A 14,807-nucleotide genomic window follows, 5' to 3' on the forward strand; every position below is an offset into this window, starting at 1 on the left:
CTACGATTTGCTTAATTTTTTTTTATTAATTATAAATAATAAATTACATCATAGGGTAGAGATCTGGGCTACCTGGCAACCTGGGCTAACTGGCAACCTGGGCTAGAGTATGGTAGGGTAGGGTAGCATATTACCTACCCTACCTCGTCGACCCTAGCCCCTACCCGACTACCGATACTACATATAGATCGATTCTATATATGTGGTATGCGAATATAAAATCTTGGAAGTAGTTTTCTTTTTTGCAAAAAAATAATAACACTAAATGTTTAGTGGCTCATGGCATTAAGTTCGCCTTTTGTACTTTAAGTTTTTCGTGCAAAAAAGTTTAAATAAAGAAATAAATAATACTTGCTCAAAAGTTTACTGGAAGAGATCCCTTATAAGGATAAGTTCGCATTTGTTCATTTTTTTTATCGTATCTTTACATACATATATAATAGTTATTCCTTTAAGGGCACTTTCATCTTTATATCATTTGTAAGAGTTCTGTGATTGTAAGTTCTTCTGACCGCTTGCTTTAATTTAAATTATTATTTAATCTTAATAAAATAGTCATTACAGCCATTATTTTGTCGAGATCCTAATTTCTTCCCCAACTTAATTAAAATTCTGCCTAAAACGTAACTACCCTTTAATTGCCTTAATATTCATAACATCCCACTTTTAAGACATTTCAGCATATTTTTCCGCTAAAACCAATATTCATTGACCGTAATTAATTCTTCAATTCATTTCTCAAATTTGAAACGGCCAGCGTATGTTGAGCTCTGATGTCCTTTTTCGCGCGTGGGGTTATGTGACGTTGAATGGTAGTTGGAAGGTGAGGCAGGCCAGGTTATGTTGGTTGATGCACAGAAGGAATGGAAAGTCATCAAGCACGTGATTTGAATGGGAACGTGACGGGGGCAGGGTTTGATAATCGATTAATAGGCCTTTTGATCTGGCGTGTGCCTGGCGTTTTAGGTTCGTATATTTTAGAGCATTATAACATAGTCTACTTATAGCTAGGGATAAACGTACCTACTACAGAAGACAAAGAAATTATATCAACGACAAATGCCAATTAAAAAGTAAAAATATTAGAATGACAGATGCAACTAAAAGTGACGTGATCATTTCCGTACATTTCACTAGTAAAGAAAAATATTATATACTAATTACTAGACATGGCCTAAAAGTAATGTAATGACTAGTGGCAGGTGTCTGGGGGCCTAGCCAAGTCGATTATCGTTTGCGGAAAACGAAACAAAACGCTAAATTGTCCCTCTATCACTCTTCCATATTAGTGCGATAGAGACAGATAGCATTTGGTTTCGTATCTCTGCGAACGATAGTAATCTTCGCTAAGGGCTCTGGTCCGTATTAAGCTATAGATACCTATGTAATATTTACTGTAACCTTATACTTTCTCAACATTAGCTACCATGACAAATATCATCAGGCTTATAAACGTAAGTACTGTCAACATTGGAATAATGTCCTATTGATTGGCTAGCATATAATTATATTAAAATAGGATTTTTCCTCTATCAGGTCACCTAGCTCTCTCTCACACTCTCACTACAGAACCCTAGCTGGCAATTAAAATGGAAAAGTTTCTATTTCATACGTTCACAGCTCCGTTCTATTTGAAAACCACTTCAGGAGGCGTTCGCGCAGTGAAATAAACCTTTTTTTATTTTATACGTGAAAGACTAAGGCGATCTACACACTGAATATAGAATAATAAATAAATTTATATAACATTCGTATATAAATTGACTAAGCCCTAAAGTAAGCTCACGAAGGCTTGTGTTGTGAGATACTCAGACAACAATACAAAACAATATATAATATACAAATACTGAAATACATAGAACACTCCCATGACTCAGGCACAAATATGTGTGCTCATCACACAAGTAATGCCCTTACCGGGATTCAAACCCAGGATCATCGGCTTCATAAGCAGGATTACTACCGACTAAGCCAGACCGAATCATGCCACTGATTTATGTAATATTGCTTAAATAAATGTTGTTCATACAGACATCCCTATAGAGTCGCGCTGTCAGCGCAAGTTATGCGAAGTGATCACATTACATAATTGTGAAGGTTGGAAATCTTTACAGTCTCGTGGTAGATAACTGGCAACGATTATTTGAATTCAGAACTATCGCCATGCTGAAAGAATAAAGATCTGCAGACGATTCATTCTGAAAGCGGCAAGCATTAATGGTAGTAGATATTTATGTTATTACTGTTTGAAGGAAAAATATTATTAAATATTATCAGAAATGTACCTCGAGCGTTTACATTCCCCACCGCAGATAGACCGTATCCCTTTACAATGCCAAAATTAAAGTGAGATTCTGTTGGTTTTCGGGGAAGGACACTCGTGTTTGTATACGTACGTCGCTCATACACAGTCAGAAAGGAAGAGCTTCACTCCTTCTGCTCTACTGATCTTCTGTAAGTGGAGTATGAGTACAAATGCAAGAATTAGAAGTGACGAAAGAGCATGTAGATGGTCTTACCTGATAGACGGATTTCCCACATTGACCTTATTAATAGATTTTTTTTGAAAGTTAGGTTCTATCAAGCTAGTGACATTTGACTATCCAATAGTTACCTTCTGACTACCGGTTTGGCCTATTGGGTAGTGACCCTGCCTATGAAGCCGATGGTCCTGGGTTCAAATCCCGGTAAGGGCATTTATTTGTGTGATTAGCACAAATATTTCTTCCTGAGTCATGGATGTTGTCTGTGTATTTAAGTATTTGTATATTATATATAGCCAATTGCCAATTGGCCGCAAAACAATATTGGAGGACGATGAAAGAGTGATTTGCAATATTTTATGAACAAAAGGTGGTTTAAATTTAGGTACATCTAATTAGAGGTATCTAAATTTTAACAATTTAAACATTTTCCTTTATTTGAGACATGATGTATAGAGAATGAAAATAACACAAAATACTTTTTATGCGTTCAGTTTGCAGACACCCTTAATCTTTTTCACCAGCGCGAATAATTTTAATTTGCTCTTTGTTCACATTGGGCTGAAATTCGTAAATAAGAATGTGTTTGTAAAGCATATTCGAAATTCTCTGCAAAGATTTACTTTGTAGCAACGCACTTAATTAAATTTTTAAGGTCAAACAATTAACGACATTAAATTAATTTTTTACAAGTAGTAACGTCTGCGAACGATGCTATTAAGCTTAGAATAAATTTAAAAGTGGAAAAATTACTGCCTTGGGTGAGACTTGAACCCACGGCCTCTGGATCGATACTCCAACGCTAACAACAGCAAACGATATTTAACACAACATTGCAAAATAAACATGAAACTTAACATACAAATATATAGGCGCTTATTATCTTCATTTATCTTTCATCTTAAGCTTTTTGTAATATGAATATAAAAGTAAAATAAAAAAAGATAAATAAAAATAATAGATATAAACATATTATAAAAAAAACCTAGCCTAGGGTACCTCCAATAGCGGGGCAGGGCCCAAGCTGCTGCAGAGAGAGGAACCGATGTACTATACGCGCCGTGTCCAAGATTACCGACTTCTGAATCTGACCCTTGATCCAGCCAGCCAATAAACAAATATTTGGGGACAATCTCACACAGATCTACCTAGCCCAAAACTAAGCAAAGCTTCTACTATTGGTCATGAGATAAATATAAATACATACATATGCATAGAAAACATCCATGACTCAGGGAAAAATATCACACAAATAAATGCCCTTACCGGGATTTTAACCCGGGACCTTGGGCTTCATAAGCAGGGTCACAACCCACTAGGCCGGATCGTTTACTACACTATGGAATTAACTTTTATTATACTTCCAGTGAATTTGAGAATTTAAAACTAGTTTTGTACGTAAGTAATTTTATTGGTCTCTAGTAAACTCTTCATATCGACGTCCGGCATCAATCATACACTCTACGGGTTCTTTTCTGGTTTCAATCTTTAAAATCCACCAAATACACTAAAACATTCAGGCAAATACTATACATAAACCCAAACTTCGCCTATCAGCTTTAGCAAGCAAATGCTCGAGTTCTGGCGAAGTCTGGAAGTTTGCCTGCGCTCAGAGTATTTTGAACTCATTCACTGAAACAACATGCTTTCAGGTGTCAAATTTAGTTCCGATTAAAGTTGCTGGAGTTTAATAGGTTTTGGGATTAGTATGGTTGAATTAGACTAGAAACACTATATATAATATTAAGAGCTTACAGAGTTTCTGTGTACGAGTATTAAATTACTTGAAAGTAATTTCCTTGAAATGATGAAAAATGGGTTCACTTTGACCCAACACCTATAATACATCACTTAGCCACATTTCATCATTTTGCAGTAATATTACTTAGCCACTCACGTGATTGATATTTTTAGTGACTTCTATTATTATAATAAAATAAATCTTATGGAATAAACTGAAATTATAGTGTTTTTATTTATGTATTTAACAAAATGTAAACATACCACAATAAGGTATCTTATAGGGTAAGAATATTCTTCAAGTCAATTAATTTAACTCAATGTGCCAAAACTTATAGAAGTGTTACTACGATATATTATTTACTCAACGTAACAATGAAGCTGGTGTATTTGTGCTATTTTGCTAATAAGAATATCTAATGATTTGATTATTCAATAGTAATTAAGATTTTTAATATTCGTCTTAGTAAAGAACCTAAAGCTGGCTATACACACTAGGGTATGTCTGCGCAGTTTTATCGACTGCACAGGTAAAACGGAGCGTGTGTGGCATTCGACTGTGCAGTTCCCTATACAGCTTTGCCTGTGCAGTTGACTTGTACAGGCAAAACTGCGCAGGCATATCCTAGTGTGTATGGGCAGCTTAAAACGAGACGGAATATTGAGCCATTTGAGGGTAGATGAAAAAAATACACGATTAAATAAAATACTTAGGTTAAAGCCAGACAGATGAGGGACTGATACAAGCAGTTGGTTAACTGATAAATGTTTCAAGTACCCCAAAATTTTAAAACGCATTGTTTACATTATTTGACTATTAATGGAGCAGAGTCTGGGTAGAAATAAGTTTTTTGATGGTTACTTGCAACAATCTTCACCCACACACACCCACTGCACCCACATTCGAGAATTTCTGTTTTGCCCTATGATTGGGAGAGAATGCCTTAAGGCATTAAGTCCGTCATTGGAACTTATTTTTATTGTGAAATAAAGTTTAAAAAAAAATCTTGTTGTTGATAGCTACGGATTTTTTTACTTCTTTTTAAAAATAATGAACTGAAGGCTTTTTTAAAATAAGTAAAAAATAAACCATAGTCATAGAAGTAAAAAAATCATAGTACCTACAGTGTGGCTACCACCAGTTCGGCACTGACATAAACGCTATCAAGAACGTAACTTGCTTTCTATGCATCTCGCTCGTACTCGCATATAAGTGCGAGCGAGATGTATAGAAAGTAAATTACGTTCTCCACACCGTATATGTCAGTTTTGATACTGTCAGTGACTCATGGTACGGGTACAGGTGATATCAGTTGGGCCACAAAAAATCATCATTGGTACTTTATTCTTAAAGATCAACTTAATACGTTTTAACATGGAGCTGAAACTCATGCCATAAATAAAAATGATTTAAATCATCAACCCTCCTTTTGACTTTGCCGTAATCGTGATATTAAAAAAGATTTTTGTCAGAATCACTAATGGAAAAGTGCAAAGAAAGTTAAGACACGAGTTAATAGTTGCAATTACGTCCTGTACCCTTAGTGTAAATTTATTCGCTCGCGTAACGTGACGTACGCGTTTGCGTTAAGTCTCATTTTGTATGGAATTTTGAGTTTCCAAAACGTCCCGGCGCGCTGTTTCTAAATCACATACTAAATAAGACTTAACGCAAACGCGTACGTCACGTTTCGCTATCGAATAAATTTACACTAGGGGTTCTGGTCATAATTCGAGCAACATATGCCCTGCCAAAACCAACCATTTCTATTTGTTTATAATCCTGAAAATATGAATAACCCCGGATTTCCGGTCCGGTACAATTAATTCGCTTTGAATCGAAATCAACCGATCTCTTTCATGAAATCGACATTATAATTACTACGCCAATAAAGGAAACCACTAATTATAGCTTTTTAATCATTCCACCCTCTGTTCCAATTTTGGTCGAAGCTATTTTATACGTTCATTTAATTGTACAGTCCGCATCATGAATGATGGATGAATATTATGCCAGATTTTTTGATGGAATTATTTTATTCAATTCAATTTATTTCATATTTTAAAATTATCAAGTTTTTATTATTATTATTAAATCCTTTTCTGACATTTAACATTGTATTAAATTCTGGACCAAATTACAATTATATTGACATTTCTTTTTATTTGTTTCTCGATTTTGTAATTTAATTTTGTTTTTTTTTTTGTAAAAATTTACATGTAAAAGTGCCTCTGTGGCTTATTTGCTGAATAAATGTTTGATGTAATCTATTTTATATTTTAAATGTTGGTAATGTGTTATTTCTAGGGCTCCATTCTGTTTGTTTATTTATTTTTATGAATGTATTGCTGATTATGTGGAATGATTAGTGTTAATGTAACATGTTATTATTGTATTTGCATGGCTTATGTCGATATTTGCAAATAAAGACTTGATTACTGATCAAATATAGAGGATCAGACTCGTTAAAAGTTTCTACCAATCTCTAATAGCTTAACAAAAATCATATTTTTTTACTTGAGCTTAATTGCACGATTTAAAATTGTATAAATGGCGGACTTAATGCCTTAAGGCATTCTCTACCAGACAACCATTCATATGTCTCTACACGGTGTTTTTTTACACTCCATTACTCCGTTAACTTCGGGGTATAGCTAAGTACAGTAGGGCTCAAAAGTGGATGGATAAGTTATGAATGTAATCATTCATAAATTGGCCATGCAAATTTGAACCTGATGTACATTTAAGGAAGCTGAATGGTGCAGTTAAATGTCATATTATATAACTTATATATATTTTTTACTTTTTTTGTAAAAAGTAATTAAATGCTGCATGTAACGTTGCTATAACATGATGAGAGTTGATTTTTTCCTTATTATTTGTTATTATTTTTTCCTGCACCAACATACACAAATGTCTCTGTTTGACCCAATGGTTGACTGGTAGAGAATGCCTTTTGGCATTAAGTTCGCCATTTGTACATTTTTCTTTATGTGTGCAATAAAGTTTAAATAAATAAATAAATAACAAGTACAATTATGGCTGCGCTAAATACACTTTAGAGTAATAAAAATAGGTCGCATCATTCAATTCAATTTAATTTATTTCAGATTTTTTACATTCCATATCATGGTTAGTAACATGATTTGGACCCGGGTACGTCCTTAAACTACGTCCACAAGAGAGGTATGGGCACTGTGAATGTCATCTCGCTTTGTGTAGTAGGGCACAGCGCACCGAATGTCAATCCAGATCTAAAGCAGAGCCCAACCTTACAGAAAACCGCAGCCAAATAACACTAGACCCTACTCATAGTGTTGTGTTCCTGCCGGTGAGTAAGGTTGCCAGAGCTCAACGAGGGTGTGGAGTGTTAGGATCGGCAACGCGCATGTTACTCCTCTGGAGTTGCAGGCGTACATAGGCTACGGAGACTGCTTACCATCAGGCGGGCCGTATGCTTGTTTGCCCATACCTCTCTTTTGGACTTAGTTTAAGGATATACCCAGATTCGCAAGTAACTTGATTGTACACTATGAACAATAAGTAGCTTAATGCTAAACGTAAAAGATGAAACAATTAAGAAATTCTCCTTGCGTTATTTTAATATACAAATGCTGCAAAATATTCCCAGAGTTCCTTGTAACACAATATTCTATAATAGCTCGTCTAATTGTTTCGTTATTCGTGTATGCTTTTTACTAATTTCCAACTGTACATTTCGGGATGTGTTCAGCTGGAAATGCCGGTGTTTTCCTGAGGTAATTGGAATGAACTGGAAAATGTTTTGTATAATTGGGACCTTTGTAATGCTACTGTAGTTCTTGTTCGTTATGTATTACAGTTGGCTGCAGAGATAACTGTTCCACCCTACAAACAAATGTCTATGCAGTCAGTTAGTCACTTAAGGGGCTCTCTGCGGTTTTCATCGATTTTTGACAAATTTTGAGTCCTTTCTCTTACATTTGCTCTACAGATAGAATTATAAGAAAAGCGGCTATCGGTTCTTCAATCTATTATCTCCATTCCTGTCTGCCGGATTTTGAAAAAAAAATGAATACTTATGTTTTTTTATGATTTTTTTAAAACATTGTATAAAAACTAAAAACACACCTTTTTCGTAACTCGATCACTGTGAAGGATCTTACATACTTATACTAAATCTACATATTTGAGTTGGTCTTTGACGTCTCTAAATACTGGTCAGAGATTTTAATTTTAAACTAAATAACACAATAGCTATGGCCAGAAAACCAGTTTTTTGGTCTAAAATTGTTTAACTTTGATGCCAAATATCTCGAAGACAATGAATTTTTAAGTAAATGTGGAATACTGCCTTGCTTAAAGGCGTTGCTATTCATATGATAAACTACAAAAACCATTACAAAACCAAGGGATTCAAATCAAAGGTCATTGGCTCCAGGGAGCCTCTTAACTCCGCAACTTGCTGTACGTAATTTAATGTTATTTTATCATTATTTACCCATGCGTCTCAGTCGCGTTACTTACTGAATGAATTGATGAAAATCTTTATATAAGTTTAAAATTACTTTCTGATAAAATAAAAGTTGATTTTCAATTAAAACACTTTCTAGTTACGTATATAATGTAGGTACCTACGTGTTTCCTTACATACCTGACCCAAAAGAGATATACAATTAGACTGTTATAAATGTTAGTTCATTATTTCCATAAACACATAATAAAGACATTTTAGTGACAGAATAAAAAATCGATGAAGCACTTTCACAAAAACGCGTATTAGATTTCATTTATAGTAAAACGAGACCGGGTTATAATTATAAGATCGCCAATTACTTAGATACCACTTTTTAATAAATAGTTCTCTAGCACTTCCACATAATTGTCACTATTCGCTCGATTGGGAATCCTGACGAGCCCCCCGGACCTGCTGCACTCACCCATCTCCACATTGTTCACCGAAATACGGCCGACTCCATATTTGGCACGACGTGGTTGCTTTCGTGCCGCGTATTATTTCGGCGCCATAAATAAAGTCCATGTTGACTGGATTTAAAAGTTTTTTCATCAGTGAAGATGACACCACTCCAGTCGTCGTCTAGGTGTTCTCTAGCAAATTTTAACCTTGCCGTTTTGTGATCTGCAGAGGTTTGACACCAGGCCTGCGATTGTGCAAACCTTCATTGTGAAACACTCGACGAACCGTTTCCACACTCGTGCCAAATAAACGGGCATAGTGATTTGTCGGTTTGAAGCCATTTTCCACATATTCTCTCACCATGCGTTGACGCTGAGGGGCGTTTATAAGGCTTGAATAAAAACACTTTGAAACTTTGAAACTTTGAAACTTTGGTCAGCCAGAACTTTAGCCGTATCCACTACTAGCAAATATAACTTCTGTTAATTAATTTTTTCATTTTATTAGTGATGTAAAAAAGTAAAGGAAGAAACAACATGATTAAATCAAATGAAAATTATTAGAAAATAATTTTCCTTGGTTGTACATATTGGTACTTTTTTCTATTTTCATGTAGGTATATGATATTTAAATGAATTTCAAAGTTTTACATATGTGAGACTTACTTTAAAATTGAAAAGGAGATGGTTCTTGATTCGGAGTTTTTCATTTTAGGTATTAACCGATTTATTTGAGTACTATTTTAAGCAGCTTTTTGGCGACGGGCTCGTATGATATTTAAATGACTGGATGCTTTACTTTGTGAAAACCGACTTCGATTTTCATTTTATAACAATCGTGGTAAAAAGAAGCCTCATAAAATCGAAATAATTCGATTTCTGTCGATCAATTTTCAGCTCAACACATTCATCAAAACCTGCTCGGTAATTTTGGAACTCTCTCAATCTCAATAAATCATTCTATGGTGTAACACACGCTACAAAGTTACCAAACCAACCCCCTTCCTGCCTTTTAGTTTGGACATAATCGGGTAAAAATGCAGTGTAGACATTCTTCCTCCTCGCGTTGTCCCGGCATTTTGCCACGGCTCATGGGAGCCTGGGGTCCGTTTGACAGCTAATCCCAAGATTTGGCGTAGGCACTAGTTTTTACGAAAGCGACTGCCATCTGACCTTCCAACCCGATGTTTTCCTTCACCGAAAAGCGACTGGTACATATCAAATGATATTTCGTACATAAGTTCCTAAAAACTCATTGGTACGAGCCGAGGTTTGAACCCGCGACCTCCAGATTGCAAGTCGCACGCTCTTACCGCTAGGCCACCAGCGCTTTATAGACGCGCAGATTTTTGAGGATGTAAGTATGATGTTACCTTTACGCTAAACTAAATCACAATTAAAAGTATATGTAGTAGATTATCTATGTGTCCCGGTTTAGTGAACGCACCGTGAAAGCGCATGCTTGTTTGCTGCACATGGCGCGTCTAAGTAGCGCAACTCTAGCAAGGCTCGCATAAAGCACGCAATCTACAGCAAACATGTTTACGCAGTGCACTCGTGATTTTCTAGTAGAAGGTAAGTTTTGTGACTTAAACAGATTTTTATTTTTTATTGTTTATTACAAACCAGCTTCATGCAGCCAAGCCTTCAATGTGGTTGCATTGAAGGCTGCTGACCATAGCTGCTGACCATAATAAATTCGGGTGCCGTTCAATTTTAATACAAACTTTTAGCATAATTTCATTTAACTACTATGGAAACTCATAATAAACATTATGTATAAAAACAAACCACAGAATGTTGTTTGTCATACTAATTAAATTACAGAATACTGTATAGCCATAAAAACATTCTTCATAACAATCCTCAGGAATAATTTTACTTCTAATAACATTCATTTCATATTATGATTAAAATGTAGAACTAAATTTTAATGAATTATCAGGTGGCATAATTTTCTATGACATATTAAATTATACAAAATCTACTCATTGAACTTTAAGGCTGGTTAGGTACGACGACGAGCGAAGCGAGGAGGAGTGTTAGGTAGAACTGTGACCATATGGACAGAACCAATTTTTTTAAATACCTATTAGCTTTCCTTTTTAAGAGGTAACATAATAAATCAGAAAGATATAGAAGAAAACAACATTTTTATTCATAGATAAGTTTATTTTGACGCAATTTAATTATGTATATAATCTGATAATGAGTTTTATTTTCACTAGGCGTTTATAACCTTCAATATTATGATATTAGTTTTGATGCATGAAAACGCTTCTGAATAATAAATTGTATAAAAAATAAACATTATGCTGGTTGCCTGTTATGAAAATACATTATTATGCTAGTTAATTATTATTACTTTCGACATTATGCAATTTGTTTTTATTTCACTTATTTTTATACCGAATCATCATTTCTGCAATTCAAAATTATGCAATTCAAATTATGCTAAATGAATATTCGCAAAAAGTTGTTATTAAAAACATTACACACCCAATAAATTCTGAACAGCCAGCTCAGTTAAGGTCAACCAAGCTAAGACTTTGGTTACGCGGACACGGATCCGCCGTGTGAATGTGACAGCGCTATGAACATTATATACCGATGTCCTGTTTGCACACCGCCGCGACGATTTGTTTTGTTCAAGCTGGCACGTAGTTAGATGGACTCTAAACGGTTAAACCTAAATATAGATATACAACGACACTAAAAGACATCGTTATAGCAAAATAGCGATATTTTAAGCTCAGCATGTGCATATGCCAATTACATGCGATTTCCAGTAGGTGCAGGCGCCAGTTTTCCCTGGTCCAATGCCAAGGAATGATTTGTCGTGTAATTATTATCACGGACCATAAAGTAAATGGCTTTAGCGTGATTGAAATTAAACGAACTTTGGGCAGTACAGTCGACATGCAATTGAATGTCTTGATAATAAAGGTTTTGTTCAGTTATTTGTGAGCATATTGGTAGCTCCAATATATCTGACAGCGGGATACAATGTTAAGTTCAGTATCAAGCCTTATTGAGCTTACTGTGGCACTAAGGGCCACCCCACACTAGCGTCTCCCGAGGGTCGGCGTCGGCGTCGGCGTCGGCGTTGGGCAAAAGTGCTTTCGTATATCCGAATGTTCTACTCTGCAGGTCGTATTTTTCAACCGATTCTCGTGAAATTGTGTAACAGGTTCGGTAGTTAGATATAATTTTTTGTCATTTCCGTTTTTGGAAAACAACCATAATGGTGGAAATTGTCATACAGGACTAAGGTCTATGGCACTTAAGAACATGAGTTCTTTGTTATAATGACTCGACCAAGTATATTTTTTAATGTTGATTTTTTAAGCTTATGATATTATATCATGAGGTATACAGCTCCAAGAGCAACTTCAAAGTTCTAATTTTTGAAAATAAGTCTGTATACAAAATTCGTGAAAATTATGTACCTATCTTTTCCTGTACCAAAATCAGACAATATTTTAGCGCGATATGGGGTTAGGTCTAAGTCAAATTTATTTAGTATGACTTAAATCTATCACCTCATAGTTCATAGTTCAAAAAACAACCAAAACGTTGGTTTTTTTTTATTGAGGCGGTATTCTTAAATTATTCAAGTATGTATTCGGGTTTAGAAACCGATTTAGCAGTCAGGAACGTTTCCTATATTATTGTGTGAACTGGCACGCCCCCAATGCATAATCAATAAGGTTTCAACAGCAGTGTGCAATAACATCTTAGAACAGAGAAGTGATTGCAGTATGAAGGCGTCCGCTAGCTGGCGCGGGTGCGCGGTGCGGGCGCACGCACGCGGGTGCCATTGTAGATAAAATCGTCGCACGCGTCCGCGCCAGTTAGCGTCGCTCATACTATTTTTCGGTAACCCGCTCACCCGCTTTGTGCACCCGCGCCAGCTAGCGGTTGACCATGAAGGTTTTTTTTTAACGAAAATGATGATTCCACAACTGTTTTTTAAATAATTGGTGTAATCATTAAGCGTATATGAAATTTATCAATAAATCCAAATTTCGGACGTAACTGAGCCCTCTGAAAACAAGTTTCTATGAAGGAGGGTCAGATATCTCTGTAGCTTTCGTTACATTACATTCCCCCAGGGTCCCCAGCAAGCTCGGTTCTCCATACAAAGGTAGTTACGCTCTCATTTTAAAATGACTAGCTAGATTGCTCTGAAACTTTGTACTAACAATAGGATAAGGGATATCAAGTCGTATAATTTTTTTTATGTAGCTTCAGATACCATAGTTAAAAAAATACAGCAATTTTAATTTTTCAAACAAAACTTATTTTTGCTCTATTTCGTTTGTATTATAAACTGCAGCTATATATATTAATTACAGGACTAGATATACCTCATGTATATGCAAAGTTTCATTACAGTCCAACACGTAGTTTTAAAATGAGAACGAAACTCCGTTTGCATGGGAAGGTGAAATTCGGCCGAGCCTGCCGGGGGGACTCTTAACAGAATAAGCCATCCAATCGCCACCTACCACCTAAATACACTATTGTACCTACTAATTATTCGCAAATACATACCTAACTACTTACTTAATAAATATTTAGTTAATGTCTCATAAATATAAGAATCTTGATTAATAATGAAAAATATATTATTCATATCCTTTTCGATTTTCCGTATTTTTTTCCATACTCTGCCTATACCATAGGGGCGTTAGTGGATTCTGTAAATATAAACACTTTTCTTCTAGTAAAATCCCATTAAAATATTTAAAGTACATGCATTAAGAGTCCTTATTCCTACAGACGAGCGTATTTTGTAAAATGCTTCCTTTTTCATTCAAGATTACGACGTAACTATTAGTATTTATTCAAAAACTGATAACGTACTGAAATAATCGTTTCCTAAACTAGGGGCTCCAACAGTTCAAATTTTCATTTTCTCTTTTAAACCTCTTTTTTAATGAGGTTTTTTGGGAGTCTTTTCCAAATTTTGCAGTGAGATGTGGCGTTTCGGTTCTCAATTTTGCTATAAACAAGAATCATTTGGTACATGAATGACTACAATTTGATTCAACATATCTCGTACGAGGGGCTGGAATGATTAACAATCGAAGATTCATTTGAAAAAACTGATAAAATACCTTCCGAGTTTTCTTCATTTTTTTGGCGAAAACAGGGTTTTATTATATTTTATTTCCGCAAATTGTACGCATATTTTGCTTTAAAAATAATATTATAGCAAACTGTAACTTTATGTTAACCTATAAAAAAAAATCGTAACTATGGGACCTACATTGCCGTAAATTTATATTTTTTTAAAACACGTATAAATCACGCAGCAGCGACGCCCCGCTCTCAGTCCGCGCGGAGCGCGCTTAGAGGACGGACCTGTGCTCGATTGTCAGGCATTCGTTGCGATCGTAATCAGCTACGGAGTTCCGAGAAGTGCTATATACTGCGATTAGAAAATCTTAATAAAAGTTCATTTTTTACAGTATGCCTAACAGACTCGCTTATTGATGGATTTTCAGTGTTACTTTTTTTTTAATACTAAGTCGGTGGCAAACAAGCATACGGCCCGCATATGTACGCCTGCAACTCCAGAGGAGTTACATGCGCGTTGCCGACCCTAACCCCCTCCCGCCCCTCGTTGAGCTCTGGCAACCTTACTCACCGGCAGGAACACAACACTATCAGTAAGGTCT

The 14,807-nt window shown here is 35.5% G+C and overlaps 1 protein-coding gene and 1 long non-coding RNA gene across 2 annotated transcripts in view; both read left to right on the forward strand.

Annotated features, from left to right (window-relative positions):
- Positions 1-14,807, forward strand: part of LOC133527561 (hemicentin-1-like) — a 443,871-nt gene that overhangs the window by 232,411 nt on the left and 196,653 nt on the right. The window lies entirely within an intron of this gene.
- Positions 14,106-14,807, forward strand: part of LOC133527348 (uncharacterized) — a 38,559-nt gene continuing 37,857 nt past the window's right edge. Inside the window, exon 1 of the long non-coding RNA XR_009800874.1 lies at positions 14,106-14,378. This is a non-coding gene — a long non-coding RNA (uncharacterized LOC133527348). The remainder of the gene's footprint in view (positions 14,379-14,807) is intronic.

The sequence above is a fragment of the Cydia pomonella genome, chromosome 18 (assembly GCF_033807575.1).
Source record: "Cydia pomonella isolate Wapato2018A chromosome 18, ilCydPomo1, whole genome shotgun sequence".
NCBI lineage: Eukaryota > Metazoa > Arthropoda > Insecta > Lepidoptera > Tortricidae > Cydia > Cydia pomonella.